An 18,317-nucleotide genomic window follows, 5' to 3' on the forward strand; every position below is an offset into this window, starting at 1 on the left:
TACCAAGACCTGAGAGAAATTTTTGCTAAGGGTCTTTATTAAAAGTATGTTATATCATACATTGGCTTAGTAGCACTCATTCAAATTTTATTTCTTTGCTTCTTGTTTCTTTTTGCATAGCATGCAAACATCAGCCTTTCCTCCAGGAGATCTTCAAGTGTTTGACTCTATCATCCTGTTATCAATGCCTCTTACAGTGACTGCTAAAAGGGTAGATTGACAGAATATTTTCTTTCACTAGCATTCTTTCTTGCCAAAAGATTTATATTAATCCTACTTTAATTAAGTCATTAATCAAAGGCCAGGTTGTAAAGGTCTGTAATTTTCACAGTTCTATAACTGTGCTGTTTGCTGATGATAGCATATGTAAATGCAGACCTATTTCTTCAGAATACAGATTTTTTTCCCTTGAAGTTCTAGCCTGACTATAGGGAACTTTTTTTAGAGAAATGAAACTGTCTTTTATAAAGTAGGTGAAAACATGAAGAATATAGTATCACCTTAATTGCTTGCCTAAGTTAGCTTAATTACATTCACCATATTATCATTTTATATTAATACTTATATATTTGTATGATAGATATATTATTTTCGTAGATGTGCTGATAAACCAGCTCTCCAGAAGAACAATACAAAACAATAAAAAAAAAAGATTTGTTGTGGTTGCAGATTTCCATGATACAAATACATCCACCATGGTCAATTTCAAGTCACTGATGGGCTTAATAGCCAGTTTGCCGAATCCTTGAAAATTTCAAAATTGGTTCTTGCAAGCCAGTATAGACTTGGCTTACATGTGTTGTACTAGTGCAATTATTAATAGTAACTACTTTCATTCTCAAAAAAGGAAGGAAAAACTTTCTCTGGAAATCAAAAAATTCTTGACTGGGTGTGGTGGCTTATGCACTTTGGTAGGTCAAGGAGGGAGAATTGTTTGAGCCCAGGAATTTGAGATTAGCTTGGGCAGTATAGCAAGAACCTGTCTCTACAAGAAAAAAAAAAAAATTAGCAAGGCATGATGGCACATGCCTATAGTCTTAGCTACTTGGGAGGGTGAGGCAGGAGAATCACTGGAAATGACGATTGGAGGTTAGAGTGAGCTATGCTCATGCCACTGCAGTCAGTCTGGGCGACAGAGGGAGACTGTTTTGAGAAAGAAAGAGAAAGAGAAAGAGAGAGAGAGAGAGAGAGAGAGAGAGAAAGAAAGAAAGGAAAGAAAGGAAAGAAAGAAAGAAAAAGAAAGAAAGAAAGAAAGAAAGAAAGAAAAGAAAAGAAAGAAAGAAGGAAAGAAAGAAAAGAAAGAAAGAAAGAGAAGAAAGAAAGAAAGAAGGAAGGAAGGAAGGAAAGAAAGAAAGGAAAGAAAGAAAGGGAAGGAGGGAAGGAGGGAAGGAGGGAAGGAAAGACTTCATGAAAAGGCTGATGCCTAAAGGACAGCAGAAAGTGGTCAAAGAGACAAGTCTTTGCATACAATGGGAAAAGAGGAGAGGCCAAGAGAATTCAGTAAGATGCTCGTTAAGCACAAAGGCCAAAAATGTAAGGGAATTAAGGTACATATTTAAAGAAAACTACCGATAATTCAGTTTCACATTTTCATAAAATGCAACTGCATGGTATGGGGTTAGGAAATAGCAAAATAAACCTGTTTTCGGCAAGAACTAAATCATTAATAAACCTATTTCTGTCTTATCACATAGACAATTTGCAATCACTTCAAACAAATCTAAACAAGAGAGAAGAGCACTTAAATGTTATATATAAGATGAAAGGCAGACTTCATAATGAAAAGAATGTGAGGAATAGAAAGAGGAGAAAATTTCAGCATAGAAGGCCTGGATTCAAACTTTAGTTCATCAATGAATGTATTAATGGACCTTTGTATTGTTAAGCCCAAGGACCATTTCTTAATGTTATTTATGTACTCTTCTTTTTCTTGTTTAAGTTAGCACCACCTATTCTTATACTGTGGATTTCTCCTCTTTCTCATCTCTCACCACCTTCAGGACTTACACAATCTTCCCATATCCTCTTGTTCATTTTGATACCCTAAGAAAAAAATGAGCTTAAATAATATCTTGAAAATATTAAATTAATGAAGGTTTCATGCATATGTAATTCATATTTTCTCACAGTCATGCCACCTAACCACCTAACAAGGAAGAAACACAGCCTAGTGATTAAGCTTTGATTTGAGCAAGATCGCATGGGTTCAAATCCTGACTTTGCTACTACCTAGCTAAATCCTTTATCTGTAAAATGAGAATAATAATAGTACTTATCCTGTGGGCTATTATGAGGATTAAATTAGTTAATTTTTGTAAAGCTTTTAGAACAACTCTTGCATGTAATAAACCGTACATAAGTAAAACAGAGAGAAGTGTGCAGGGGGAAAATCACTTCAAGAAAGAAAGGGGTTTGGGTGCAGTGGCTCAGGACTATAATCCCATATACCAGGGAGGCTGAAGAGGGAGGATCCCTTGAGCCCAGAAATTGGAGGCTGCTATGAGTCTTGTTCATGCCACTGCACTTCAGCCTGGGTGACAGAGTGAGACTCCCACTCTGAAAAAAGAAAAAAAAAAAAATAAAAGAAGGGATAGACATAGGGAGAAATCTCACCTAGCCAGGAATAAGAAACAGAAAACCTGCTTATTCCATCTGTGGGTAGATTGTGAGAAGGAGAAGGTGGTGACATGTATGCAGTGTTGTTTTCCCTCTCCTTTTCACCCTTGCCCACATGTCTCTGAATGGTGAAACACAGGAGCTTTTCATCTGAGTCCCTGTTTAAGACATTGAGGACGTTTTCTTTGTGTGTGGGGTGGGGTGGGGTGGGGTGGGATGGGAGGGGGGTGGTTATGCCAACCTGGACAGGCTAGTCAGAGTATAAACAGTAGCTATATAGGCAGACAGAGGCCAGAGTTTAGCTCCTGGGAGTCTACCCTCAATGTCACATTATATGGAAGATGTACAGATGTTCTCACCAATTCTGTGCATGAATGTGGAAGAGATGAGAACGTGCAAGATGTGACCTTAGTAGGCTTTGAGTTAGGTCTGTATGGAAAGGCTCAAGTGTTACAAGGAGAAATTGGGAATGGACAAATGTTGCAGAGAGACTTCCAGGGTATAACTAGTGCCAGCAGGAGCTGAAGCCACCCTGAGTCAACAGGGAAGACCACAGTATCTATACCAAGCTGAAAGAACATGTCACAAGTTCACTCTCTGAAGACTGTTAACATCATATTTGTGCAGGTAGAACAGTGGTCAGAGGACCACAGAAAGCATCATCAGAAGCCAGCAGGAACCTGGAGAGCAGCAATAACTACACTTACATTTAAGATCCTATTCCTGCATTACTATGAGCAAAAAGTGAGCAGCTCCGTGGTATATTCAGACACCATCTTGGATTGCAAAAGGTGGGCAGGGAGAAGCTGAATACCTAAGCACTTACTAAAAGCTGGACTGTTTAAACCAGAAAATATTGATACCTTGTTAATTGAAATGTTTACATATTTTCTCTGAGCATCTGAATAGTGGATTTTGGCAAGGTTTAAATCAGCTATAAAAAAAAATAGGGGAGGAGCCAAGATGGCCGAATAGGAACACCTCCGGTCTACAGCTCCCAGCATGAGCAACGCAGAAGACAGGTGATTTCTGCATTTCCATCTGAGGTACCAGGTTCGCCGGGTTCATCTCACTGGGGAGTGCCAGACAGTCGGTGCAGGACAGTGGGGGCAGCGCACCGTGCGCCAGCCGAAGAAGGGCGAGGCATTGCCTCACTCGGGAAGCGCAAGGGGTCAGGGAGTTCCCTTTCCTAGTCAAAGAAAGGGGTGACAGACGGCACCTGGAAAATCGGGTCACTCCCACCCGAATACTGCGCTTTTCCGATGGGCTTAAAAAACGGCGCACCAGGAGACTGTATCCCGCACCTGGCTCAGAGGGTCCTACGCCCACGGAGTCTTGCTGATTACTAGCACAGCAGTCTGAGATCAAACTGCAAGGTGGCAGCAAGGCTGGGGGAGGGGCGCCCGCCATTGCCCAGGCTCACTTAGGTAAACAAACCAGCTGGGAAGCTCGAACTGGGTGGAGCCCACCACAGCTCAAGGAGGCCTGCCTGCCTCTGTAGGCTCCACCTCTGGGGGAAGGGCACGGACAAACAAAAAGACAGCAGTAACCTCTGCAGACTTAAATGTCCCTGTCTGACAGCTTTGAGGAGAGCAGTGGTTCTCCCACCACGCAGCTGGAGATCTGAGAACGGGCAGACTGCCTCCTCAAGTGGGTCCCTGACCCCTGACCCCCGAGCAGCCTAACTGGGAGGCACCCCCCAGCAGAGGCAGACTGACACCTCACACGGCCGGCCACGTACTCCAACAGACCTGCAGCTGAGGGTCCTGTCTGTTAGAAGGAAAACTAACAGAAAGGACATCCACACCAAAAACCCATCTGTACATCACCATCATCAAAGACCAAAAGTAGATAAAACCACAAAGATGGGGAAAAAACAGAGCAGAAAAACTGGAAACTCTAAAAAGCAGAGTACCCCTCCTCCTCCAAAGGAACGCAGTTCCTCACCAGCAACGGAACAAAGCTGGAGGGAGAATGACTTTGATGAGCTGAGAGAAGAAGGCTTCAGACGATCAAATTACTCCGAGCTACGGGAGGATGTTGAAACCAAAGGCACAGAAGTTGAAAACTTTGAAAAAAATTTAGAAGAATGTATAACTAGAATAACCAATACAGAGAAGTGCTTAAAGGAGCTGATGGAGCTGAGAGCTAAGGCTCTCTTGGCTGAGAGCCAAGGCTCGAGAGCTACGTGAAGAATGCAGAAGCTTCAGGAGCCGATGCGATCAAATGGAAGAAAGGGTATCAGCCCTGGAAGATGAAATGAATGAAATGAAGCGAGAAGGGGAAGTTTAGAGAAAAAAGAATAAAAAGAAATGAGCAAAGCCTCCAAGAAATGTGGGACTATGTGAAAAGACCAAATCTACGTCTGATTGGTGTACCTGAAAGTGACGGGGAGAATGGAAACAAGTCGGAAAATACTCTGCAGGATATTATCCAGGAGAACTTCCCCAATCTAGCAAGGCAGGCCAACATTCAGATTCAGGAAATACAGAGAACGCCACAAAGATACTCCTCGAGAAGAGCAACTCCAAGACACATAATTGTCAGACTCACCAAAGTTGAAATGAAGGAAAAAATGTTAAGGGCAGCCAGAGAGAAAGGTCGGGTTACCATCAAAGGGAAGCCCATCAGACTAACAGCGGATCTCTCGGCAGAAACCCTACAAGCCAGAAGAGAGTGGGGGCCAATATTCAACATTCTTAAAGAAAATAATTTTCCACCCAGAATTTCATATCCAGCCAAACTAAGCTTCATAAGTGAAGGAGAAATAAAATACTTTACAGACAAGCAAATGCTGAGAGATTTTGTCACCACCAGGCCTGCCCTAAAAGAGCTCCTGAAGGAAGTGCTAAACATGGAAAGGCACAACCAGTACCAGCTGCTGCAAAATCATGCCAAAATGTAAAGACCATCGAGACTAGGAAGAGACTGCATCAACTAACGAGCAAAATAACCAGCTAACATCATAATGACAGGATCAAATTCACACATAATAATATTAATTTAAAATGTAAATGGACTAAATGCTCCAATTAAAAGACACAGACTGGCAAATTGGATGAAGAGTCAAGACCCATCAGTGTGCTGTATTCAGGAAACCCATCTCAGGTGCAGAGACACACATAGGCTCAAAATAAAAGGATGGAGGAAGATCTACCAAGCAAATGGAAAACAAAAAAAGGCAGGGGTTGCAATCCTAGTCTCTGATAAAACAGACTTTAAACCAACAAAGATCAAAAGAGACAAAGAAGGCCATTACATAATGGTAAAGGGATCAATTCAACAAGAAGAGCTAACTGTCCTAAATATATATGCACCCAATACAGGAGCACACAGATTCATAAAGCAAGTCCTGAGTGACCTAAAAAGAGACTTACATGCCCACACAATAATAAAGGGAGACTTTAACACCCCACTGTCAACATTAGACAGATCAATGAGACAGAAAGTTAACAAGGATACCCAGGAATTGAACAAAGCTCTGCACCGAGCAGACCTAACAGACATCTACAGAACTCTCCACCCTAAATCACCAGAATATACATTTTTTTCAGCACCACACCACACCTATTCCAAAATTGACCACATACTTGGAAGTAAAGCTCTCCTCAGCAGATGTAAAAGAACAGAAATTATAACAAACTGTCTCTCAGACCACAGTGCAATCAAACTAGAACTCAGGATTAAGAAACTCACTCAAAACCACTCAACTACATGGAAACTGAACAACCTGCTCCTGAATTACTACTGGGTACCTAACGAAATGAAGGCAGAAATAAAGATATTCTTTGAAACCAACAAGAACAAAGACACAACGTACCAGAATCTCTGGGACACATTCAAAGCAGTGTCTAGAAGGAAATTTATAGCACTAAATGCCCACAAGAGAAAGCAGGAAAGATCCAAAGTTGACACCCTAACATCACAATTAAAAGAACTAGAAAAGCAAGAGCAAACATATTCAAAAGCTAGCAGAAGGCAAGAAATAACTAAAATCAGAGCAGAACTGAAGGAAATAGAGACACAAAAAACCCTTCAAAAAATTAATGAATCCAGGAGCTGGTTTTTTGAAAGGATCAACAAAATTGATAGACCGCTAGCAAGACTAATAAAGAAAAAAAGAGAGAAGAATCAAATAGACGCAATAAAAAATGATAAAGGGGATATCATCACCAATCCCACAGAAATACAAACTACCATCAGAGAATACTATAAACACCTCTACCCAAATAAACTAGAAAATCTAGAAGAAATGGATAAATTCCTTGACACATACACGCTCCCAAGACTAAACCAGGAAGAAGTTGAATCTCTGAATAGACCAATAACAGGATCTGAAATTGTGGCAATAATCATTAGCTTACCAACCAAAAAGAGTCCAGGACCAGAGGGATTCACAGCCCAATTCTACCAGAGGTACAAGGAGGAACTGATACCATTCCTTCTGAAACTATTCCAATCAATAGAAAAAGAGGGAATCCTCCCTAACTTATTTTATGAGGCCAGTATCATCCTGATACCAAAGCCTGGCAGAGACACAACCAAAAAAGAGAATTTTAGACCAATATCCTTGATGAACATTGATTCAAAAACCCTCAATAAAATACTGGCAAACTGAATCCAGCAGCACATCAAAAAGCTTATCCACCATGATCAAGTGGGCTTCATCCCTGGGATGCAAGGCTGGTTCAATATACGCAAATCAATAAATGTAATCCAGCATATAAACAGAACCAAAGACAAAAACCATATGATTATCTCAATAGATGCAGAAAAGGCCTTTGACAAAATTCAACAACCTTTCATGCTAAAAACTCTCAATAAATTAGGTATTGATGGGACGTATCTCAAAATAATAAGAGCTATCTATGACAAACCCACAGCCAATATCATACAGAATGCGCAAAAACTGGAAGCATTCCCTTTGAAAACTGGCACAAGACAGGGATGCCCTCTCTCACCACTCCTATTCAACATAGTGTTGGAAGTTCTGGCCAGGGCAATTAGGCAGGAGAAGGAAATAAAGGGTATTCAATTAGGAAAAGAAGAAGTTAAATTGTCCCTGTTAGCAGACGACATGATTGTATATCTAGAAGACCCCATTGTCTCAGCCCAAAATCTCCTTAAGCTGATAAGCAACTTCAGCAAAGTCTCAGGATACAAAATCAGTGTACAAAAATCACAAGCATTCTTATACACCAATAACAGACAAACAGAGAGCCAAATCATGAGTGAACTCCCATTCACAATTGCTTCAAAGAGAATAAAATACCTAGGAATCCAACTTACAAGGGATGTGAAGGACCTCTTCAAGGAGAACTACAAACCACTGCTCAATGAAATAAAAGAGGATACAAACAAATGGAAGAACATTCCATGCTCATGGGTAGGAAGAATCAATATCGTGAAAATGGCCATAGTGCCCAACGTAATTTATAGATTCAATGCCATCCCCATCAAGCTACCAATGACTTTCTTCACAGAATTGGAAAAAACTACTCTAAAGTTCATATGGAACCAAAAAAGAGCCCGCATCGCCAAGTCAATCCTAAGCCAAAAGAACAAAACTGGAGGCATCACGCTACCTGACTTCAAACTATACTACAAGGCTACAGTAACCAAAACAGCATGGTACTGGTACCAAAACAGAGATATAGATCAATGGAACAGAGCAGAGCCCTCAAAAATAACGCCACATATCTACAACTATCTCATCTTTGACAAACCTGAGAAAAACAAGCAATGGGGAAAGGATTCCCTATTTAATAAATGGTGCTGGGAAAACTGGCTAGCCATATGGAGAAAGCTGAAACTGGATCCCTTCCTTACACCTTATACCAAAATTAATTCAAGATGGATTAAAGACTTAAACGTTAGACCTAAAACCATAAAAACCCTAGAAGAAAACCTAGGCATTACCATTCAGGACATAGGCATGGGCATGGACTTCATGTCTAAAACACCAAAAGCCATGGCCACAAAAGCCAAAATTGACAAATGGGATCTAATTAAACTCAAGAGCTTCTGCACAGCAAAAGAAACTACCATCAGAGTGAATAGGCAACCTACAAAATGGGAGAAAATTTTCGCAACCTACTCATCTGACAAAGGGCTAATATCCAGAATCTACAATGAACTCAAACAAATTTACGAGAAAAAAACAAACACCGCCATCAAAAAGTGGGCGAAGGATATGAACAGACACTTCTCAAAAGAAGACATTTATGCAGCCAAAAGACACATGAAAAAATGCTCATCATCACTGGCCATCAGAGAAATGCAAATCAAAACCACAATGAGATACCATCTCAAACCAGTTAGACTGGCAATCATTAAAAAGTCAGGAAACAACAGGTGCTGGAGAGGATGTGGAGAAATAGGAACACTTTTACACTGTTGGTGGGACTGTAAACTAGTTCAACCCTTGTGGAAGTCAGTGTGGTGATTCCTCAGGGATCTAGAACTAGAAATACCATTTGACCCAGCCATCCCATTACTGGGTATATACCCAAAGGACTATAAATCATGCTGCTATAAAGACACATGCACACGTATGTTTATTGCAGCACTATTCACAATAGCAAAGACTTGGAACAAACCCAAATGTCCAGCAATGATAGACTGGTTTAAGAAAATGTGGCACATATACACCATGGAATACTATGCAGCCATAAAAAATGATGAGTTCATGTCCTTTGTAGGGACATGGATGAAATTGGAAATCATCATTCTCAGTAAACTATCGCAAGGACAAAAAACCGAACACCGCATGTTCTCACTCATAGATGGGAATTGAACAATGAGAACACGTGGACACAGGAAGGGGAACATCACACTCTGGGTACTGTTGTGGGGTGGGGGGAGGGGGAGGGATAGCATTAGGAGATATACCTAATGCTAAATGGTGAGTTAATGGGTGCAGCACACCAGCATGGCACATGTATACATATGTAACTAACCTGCACATTGTGCACATGTAACCTAAAACTTAAAGTATAATAAAAAAAATAAATAAATAAATAAATAAATAAATAAATAAATAAATAAAGACACTTTTCCCTTTCTCATGTCTGCTATAGCAATCTTGGGAGAGAGGATAGCTGTTTTTCATTTTATTTGTTTCTGAGAAATAGACTTGAAGACTTTCAAAGATTAGATTACCATGTTATAATTATCTTAGGCTCCTTATACATGTTCAAATTTTGTAATTCTATTTGATATCATAATAGAATATAATTATAGGTTTCTTCCTGCTCTTATTCCCACAATCTTTTCTCTTTCTCCTTCAGAGAAGTACACATCTCAGAAAGTAGACTCAAAGATACAATTAACATGAACCAAAATGTTTTCCTGAGAGTCAGAGAATTTGCATCCTGACAACTTCCAAAATGATACATTTGTCACAGTGAATTTTGTATTTATTTCTTGGTGTATATATAGCTTTATCTGGAACAAGAAAAACTTCCATGGAGCTTACAGTTTACTGCAGTATCCAAATAGTATTAAATATTTTGAAGGATATAAAAACAAACAGATATATTTTACCGGTGCAGGACGGGACCTCCCTCCCTGCTTTTTAGGTTTCAGTTATCAAATCTGGTGATATCCAATAAAACTCTTAATAAACTGTGAAGTGATATGCCAATTACTGTAAATAAAGACAAATAAACACAAATCCATCGCCACACATTTTTCTGGGGTGTTATTAACATGTACTATTATTAACATCTATTATTAAAAATGTCAACTCAAATCTCTCTCCTGAGATCAATTGCCATATAGTGCCCAATGTGGGCTGGCAATCTATCCCAACTCACTTGAGATAGTCTGAATTTATGTCAATTGCTATTAATAACTACGCACAAGCATTCATTTCACTTTAAAATATACTCATTTGAATGGCAGATAAATTATGTAGTCACTCCACCAATTGGCATTTCCTCTTAAAGTTGCACAGAAACTTCAAATTCAGCACAGTCTATTTTATCCCTTTCTCTCAAATCCTATCAAGTATGTTGTGGCTTACTTGTATCCTAGTCCCTTTAATGGCTCTACCCTCCTCTAAGGCATCCACACTTTTCTCACACTGCTTCTTCTGCTTTACCTCCCTTCCCATGCCATTAACAGGCAGCTTGCCCTGTTTATCTTTCTTTAATTTACCCCCTAGAGGAGTAATTTTTCCATTTCTACAGTTACATCCCCGGCCTAAGACTTCAACATATCTGCTCAAGGTTATTCTAATGGGTTTTTAGTGGAGATTCTTTATCCTAGCCTTTTTATTTATTAAAAAATGAGCTCTAATGCTGCTAGGGTAATCTTAATGGAATATAAATGTATCATCTAAAGTCATTTTTAAAGGCTTTCTTTTTTTCCCATAGTTTTAAGAATACAATCCAATATCCTGTAGTATTTAACAACTTCTAAAATATAGCTCAACCTATCTTTCTAGACATATATTAATATATAGACAGGTTTCCTCCAAAAATACCAGAAACTATCTTTCCAGAGAGTGTAAGATATGAGAACATTTGAGAGATTTTGCTCAGTCTTTAGTTGGGCAATCATAATTTCTATTAATTAAAAAAGATTTTGCCTTAAAAATTTCTAGTCTCAAATTCTCATTGAGAATTGAAGTTTCTCATGCCGAGCGTGCTGCACAGAAGCAGAAAAATTTCATTTAAGTCAAAGACCCCTGTAGGCCAGGATCATAGATAACTCAGTGGTATTAAATTGATAATGCAATGATCAAAGCATCCTTCACTTTCATATTTGCATTTGACAAAATTAAAAAATCTCCACAGCCTCTGCGTTCTCAGGGTTGGCACTGCAGGTTGCAAGGAAGAGAATATACACTGGGAAAAGGATGTTAAAAAAGAGACCTCTGGGCCACGACACTTGAAAGAGTTTGAAGGTATACCAGGCATGAGGTGGCATCCACCCAGGGAGACCAAAAAAGCCTTTTAAGCCCCAGCCATCTTTCTGAGGCTAATCTCCCCCTCCACCAACCAACCCTTATTCAGTAGCCTCTGCCTATATTCTTGCTAAGCCAGGGCATAGCATACTATCTTGGCAACTATTTCAGCCCCCTGATACAAGGGGCATATAAATCCCCATTAGAAAAAAAGAGATAGTGCTTGAGTCCAACTGATGGGTGGATGGAGGCCTCTAGGTCAATTCAATACATTATTGTGCAGAAACAAATAATTGATATTAATGTGCCCTATTATGATTCTACTGTGCATTCATAAAGAATTAAAGGAGATAGTTCTGTTCAGGGACTGTGCATGTGGAGAGGTGATCCTTGCTCTCTTTCACGCAGTCTAACAAAACAATAGAGAATCCCAGAAGAAAAAGGAAAGAACAACTTTTATGGAAGACTTGGTAGCTCCTGAGTCTTCAAAGGTTATTTTTCAGTACAGCAGTGCCACCAACCTGATGTAGGTACGATGTGTTATCTGTCCATTTCCTTCCTTCCTTTCTTTCTTCTTTCCTTCCTTCCTTCTCATTCTTCCTTCCTTCTTTCTCTTTCTTTTCCTTTCTTCTTTCTCTTTCTTTCTTTTTCCTTTATTTCTTCTTCCTTTTTCTTTCTTTCTCTTTCTTCTCCTTCCTTCCCTCCTTCCTTCCTTTCTCTCTCTCTCCCTTCCTTCCTCCTTTCCTACCTTCCTTTCTTTCTTCTTTCTTTCACCTGCCTTGCAAATGCCTTGTTGCTTTCTGTCTTAATATCTCCACACAGAATTGATGACTAACAAAGAAATGGCCCAGTCGGCCTTGCTTAGTCAAGTGAACATGGTATACCCAATTACAAGGTCCTAGTGCCATCTTAGTTTTACACAAAGGAGTGTCAACTACCTCCTTGGGGGAAATCTTATCTCCTTCTCCCACAGGAAATGAAGCCCCTGGCTCTGTTAAGCCCTCAGTTCACATAGATTCCCCTAAATATGTGGACAGACATGGTTTACTGAAGTTTGGCTAAGTTGAAAACCCAATTTTGTCCACTGCGTTGGTGTAATGTCCACATTCAGTGCCAGCTATGCAGAATTGAAAATTAAGGTAAGCACTCAGTTCAGTGGGCAGAACTTAATTTCACGCTCATAGCTCTAGCCAATGCTCTCCTTTACAAGACTGGTTATACTATTTTTGCTAACTTTTGAGCAGGAAGATTATAGGCTAGAAGGTAAAAGACATCCCTCTGTGGGGCCCCAAATTGTGGAAGCAATTGTACCACTGATCAGACTGCCTGGCCAACTAATGTAAGATCCTCATGGTACGATTCCATTTTCTGAGGAGTTGCACTCCTGATACAGACACATGTTATACTTGACTCCTGTCCAGAGTTACTCCATTTGTCTCATGGTAAAGGAGGCCACAGTGCATGGGGCATGTCACCTACAGACATCTGGAATTGCTGAGCATTGGGATGACCTCATGAAAAGTCCTCTTGGTTCATATACTTTAATAAGATAGTTTGGTCACTAAATATGGCTATCCTCCCTAAAAAGTATCAACATCTGTTGGCTGTTTTCTGAAAAATAGAACAAAAGAGCTGTGGTAGGGGATACATAAATCTATTTTAAATTTTGGAATTTTGTGTTGACAATTCTTGGATTGTCAACCTCAGGCCAGCTTGGTTTTATACATTTTGCATGGCAGCATGAACAAAAGGAGCCTGGAAGATTCTAATTTAGTTCTAATTCATTCATATGGATTAAAAACGCTTTTGTCCTTCTTGTTCCTGACTCTTTCAGTTGAAAAATCTGGGTGCAAATAGGAGGTAATTAGAGGAAAAGTGAAATTATTGGTACTAAAAAGGAACACACCAATTTTGTGATGGTGGAGGGAGAGCAACAACTTTAGTACCTGAGATTAGATCCAAGGGGTTAAAAGGGGACTGGGATGGACATCACTGCCTAATCAAACTGCAACTCCATCTGCCAGTGTGACTTGCTGCTGGGATTGTAATCTGTCCATGTGCCACAAAAACAGAAAATTGCTTGTGAACATAGCTGGTCTTAAATTTTTCTGCTATTCCTAAAACAATACCTGACAGTCAAGTCTGCAACCTCCTGGTGATACTTCCTATGTTTTTTCACCAATCCAGTGTGATGGTGGTCCAAATCCCATTTTGTAACAAATCCCAGTTACTTGAGCTCCTTTTTGTTCTGTGTTTCTATGTGGGTGAATTGGCAGCCACAGAATCACTCCCTTAAACTGGGATTCTTTGTGGCCCATTTATTGTCCTCTTAATTGTTGTCAGTGACACCAAAGTTTGGCAGGTTAACCTAAATTTCTTTGCACAGGTCACGTTTGATATAGTCTGGGTTTAAGCGACGTCTTGGCTATCTAAGATGAGACCTCCCCATCCCTTCTGAAATTTATTCACAGTTGGCTAAGTCTAGCTTCCTTGCAGGTGGCACATAATTGCAGGCAAAACTACAGGTTGGCCTCATCATGATGGATGGAATTCAGTTGAGAGTAGCCTTAATTAAATGCTATAAGAAATATTTAGTCCTAGCCTTTGTCAGTCAGATTAATTAGAGTGGCCAATGGAGTGGCATAATCCTTGGTTTTTGTTTTCAGCCAAGAACATACTAGGAAGGCATAGGAATATATTATTGAGAAAGGAAATCCTCCAAAGTTCCTGAACATCCCTCAGAATTGTTCCCTGCACCCCAACCGTTGGAAATGGCCCAACACTGGCATTCCTCCAGTGTCCCCTCTAAACTTATTTTATAACAGAGTGCTTCCAATGAGACGCCTCCTTGTGAATAGCTTTTGCCAGCGCTCCCTAGAGGGAAGATTAAACAGCGAGTTTCAGATCGCAAATCTCTAGCAGATATTGACAATGTGCCATCATATGTGTTCTTTGTCATTAGGGAGCCAAGATCCTGCTTTACCCAACATGATCTGGATCTCAGGACTGAGGAGGGGGGCGTCTTCCTTGGGTGTTCTGTCTCACCTCTAGGAGTAGTGTCTATTATATACTATTATGCATTTAACATATCTGCTATTGTATTACATATTTCATCTGCTATTATATTTGTTGGAGTTTTCTTGACCGTTTACTAGTCAATTCCACCTTATTCTGATCCCTTGAAGTATATAATAATAGGATTATCATGGCACCAGCATGAGGTCAAACTTGATTCCGAAATCTTTGTTTTAAAATGCTATGCCACCCAAAGATGAATATCAGGTGTGCTATGTGGATTGTGTTGAAAAGTAATTAATGATGAAATATTTCTACTAAATGCTTTTTCAACCAAGTAGTAATCATTTTTACAGGAACTTAATAATTTTCTCCATAGGTTTGCAGTAGTTTCACTTTTCATTTGCTATTTCTATATTTAGTAACTTTTCAAATTTCTACAACGGTTGATAGTTTTTGATAATCAAAGAAGAGAAGCGTAAATATGTTAATATCATTAAAAAAATTGACCTAGCCAACAAATTGTAACGTAGCTTAAAAATAAGGCCTAAGTTTTTTGAAAATCCTTTATGCGATGATAGTTTAGCTATCAAATTTCCCCCTCAATGTTATATATAATTATATATGTATAATTTATGGTAAACATAATGAGCAGACAGAATTATCTGATTTTTAAATTTTTGTCACTTTTCTCCTGAATAAAAAATAAAATTGGGCTTATTGTTTATAATTTTATTCATTATAATTCTACTTTCATAGAACAAAGGTGCTAATGGGTGCCTCGGGGAGCATTGCTCTGAAAATGAGCATATTTAATATTCTAATTAATGATCTGGAAGAGAGAAAAACCTGGCCTTTAATAAAATAGCTAGCATGACTAATTTAAAAGGTGCTAAACATACCATCAGGGACATTTCAGTCATAAAAAATAACTTAGAAAAAAACATAAATAATTGAAACAAATTCATATTTTGCACAAAAATCTCAGGGCAGCCTAACTAAAATGAAAATAACATTCCCACACTAGCAAAAGTAACAATAAAATAAGATTAGGAAAGAAATTGTATTCATAATAGAAGGTGCTTTGATTCAATGCTAACATTTTTACTGTTTTTGAGTATTTTGGATTTATATGTTTGCATAAGTAAACAACTGTTTTGTTTTTGGAAGCTTGGTTTTCTTTAACAAAATAGAAATGATTTTATATTTATTCTTGTAGCAACTTTAATAATTTATTTAGTAAGCTCATCTCCCCTGTACTCATCAGCTGTGTCTGAGTATTCTAATTCCCCATATCCTCCAAAACTTTAACATTATCAAGATTCTTTTTTTTTTTTTTTTTTTTTTGAGACGGAGTCTTGGTCTGTCGCCCAGGCTGGAGTGCAGTGGCGTGATCTCGGCTCACTGCAAGCTCTGCCTCCCGGGTTCACGCCATTCTCCTGCCTCAGCCTCCCAAGTAGCTGGGACTACCGGTGCCCGCCACCACGCCCGGGGTAATTTTTTTGTATTTTTAGTAAAGACGGGGTTTCACCATGTTAGCCAGGTAGGTCTCCATCTCCTGACCTCATGATCCGCCCGCCTCGGCCTCTCAAAGTGCTGGGATTACAGGCGTGAGCCACCGCGCCCAGCCGGTTTTAGTTTTATATTTCCTTGTTTATTAATGAGGTTGAGCATTTTTTTCATGTCCTCACTAACTATTTGCATTACATTATCTATAATTTTTCTATTTATATTATTTGCCTAATTTATGTTAGGTTTTTTTGTTCTATTATTAAAAACATATTCTGGGAGGGGCGCGGTGGCTCACGCCTGTAATCCCAGCACTTTGGGAGGCGGACGCAGGTGGATCACAAAGTCAGGAGTTTGAGACCAGCCTGGCCAACATGGTGATGAAATGCAATTGAACATATATTTTATTAAAAATAATCAATTGACTTTTGAATGATCCTTCTCTCACACAAAGAATCACACTAACCTCTGAGCCATACACATTATTGTCTTGACAAGAACAGACTCACAGCTGATGATGAATTCACTTGTAACAGTAAATACTGTAGCTTTAAAACCTTCCTTTTTTTTTTTTCTTTTGTAAATATTTGCTAAGTATTTGATGGGGAAGAGGTGGGTCTTTGAAAGTGGTACTTAGAACCATCTCACTTATGGCGGCAAGGTGGTTATTCAGGTGGCTTCGTGGATACCACACCTTTAAACAGAATACATAGGTAGAGATTCCAGCAAAATTCTGAAGCCTGATAGCATATTTATTAGTTTTCAGCAATGTATTGATCTACCCACATCTATTACAGTACATCATCTATTCCATGATTCCCCTGTTCCAATGGCTTCTCTTATTTATTCCCTCTCCACTCAAGAGTACTCGACATGCATAACCTACCTTTTGAAACAATCTGGAACAGTACCTCCCCTTACTGGTCTTTTTTGTTATTTGTCCATGAGTGTCGCAGGTCCTGCCTTTCTTTTCCATTCTGACTCCCAAGTTCTACTGCTTCAGTGTTAATTATAGTTTTAGTTCTTCAGTAGGCTAACTCACCACTCATAACAATAGCTATCACTGGCTGGGCGCGGTGGCTCACGCCTGTAATCCCAGCACTTTGGGAGGCTGAGGCGGGCGGATCATTAGATCAGGAGATCGAGACCATCCTGGCTAACATGGTGAAACTCAGTCTCTACTGAAAAAAAAAAAATAATAATTTAGCCTGGCGTGGTGGCGGGCGCCTGTAGTCCCAGCTACTCGGGAGGCTGAGGCAGGAGAATGGCGGTGAACTCGGGAGGCGGAGCTTGCAGTGATTCGAGATCTCACCACTGCACTCCAGCCCGGGTGACAAAGTGAGACTCCGTCTCAAAAGAAAAAAAAAAAAAAAACGAGTTATCACTTATTGGACGTATTAGTTGACAGTCATAGTACATTAAATTATACGATCTTTACAACTCTAGGAAAATGCTATCTTTGTTATTTCTGTTTTACAAATGTGTGTTAAGAGAGGCACAGAAGGGTATGTTCCTCATGCAATATTACATATCTGCTAAGAGGTGAAGCAGGAATTTAGAAGCCCATGTTCTGACTCCAGAATCTGGGTTTAATCATTTTGCTAATAGAGATGGAGATATGTGGCCTTGGGCCAGCGTGGGGAAGGAATATCTTTCAAAGAGACCTCCTAGGTGTATGATAGGAGAGTCTGCATTCCAGGCACTTCGTAATATCGGTGCAACTCCTGCTCTAAATGGATTTTTTGCTAGGGATTCATTATGCACAGACCCAGTCCTATACACTTTGGTCATTGTTGGGTGCCAGACTTTTAAGCTGATAAGGAAAATCATAAAAATACATTTGGTATTTATTAATAATATATGTAAATATAGTCTGTAGAAAAGTTTTATTGTACCCACTTCAATAAATTTCTGTAAGTCTTTGAATTGATGCTCATTCATCAGTTAAAACTAACATATTTCAAATTGCTATTAACCATCTTGAAAATAATAATGATATTGGTCAATGAATTGAACTTTCAAATGAGTAATGGTTTTATATTTATTATCTTCCTCATATTATTTTTAACATTTTTTCATCGTCATATTTTTCTTCTAAATGTTATAGAAATTAAAATCTCATGAGAGCCCTACTCATCCAATAAGAGTGTGGGTAACATTAGGCCTTGTAGCTAGCATGTATGTTAGCACTGAATGCCTGTAGCTCATTAACGGGCATTCTGATTCAGAGATTTTTAGTGTAAGAACAACCCCTAACATCACCTAG

The sequence above is a fragment of the Pongo pygmaeus genome, chromosome 8, assembly GCF_028885625.2.
Source record: "Pongo pygmaeus isolate AG05252 chromosome 8, NHGRI_mPonPyg2-v2.0_pri, whole genome shotgun sequence".
Taxonomy (NCBI): Eukaryota; Metazoa; Chordata; class Mammalia; order Primates; family Hominidae; genus Pongo; species Pongo pygmaeus.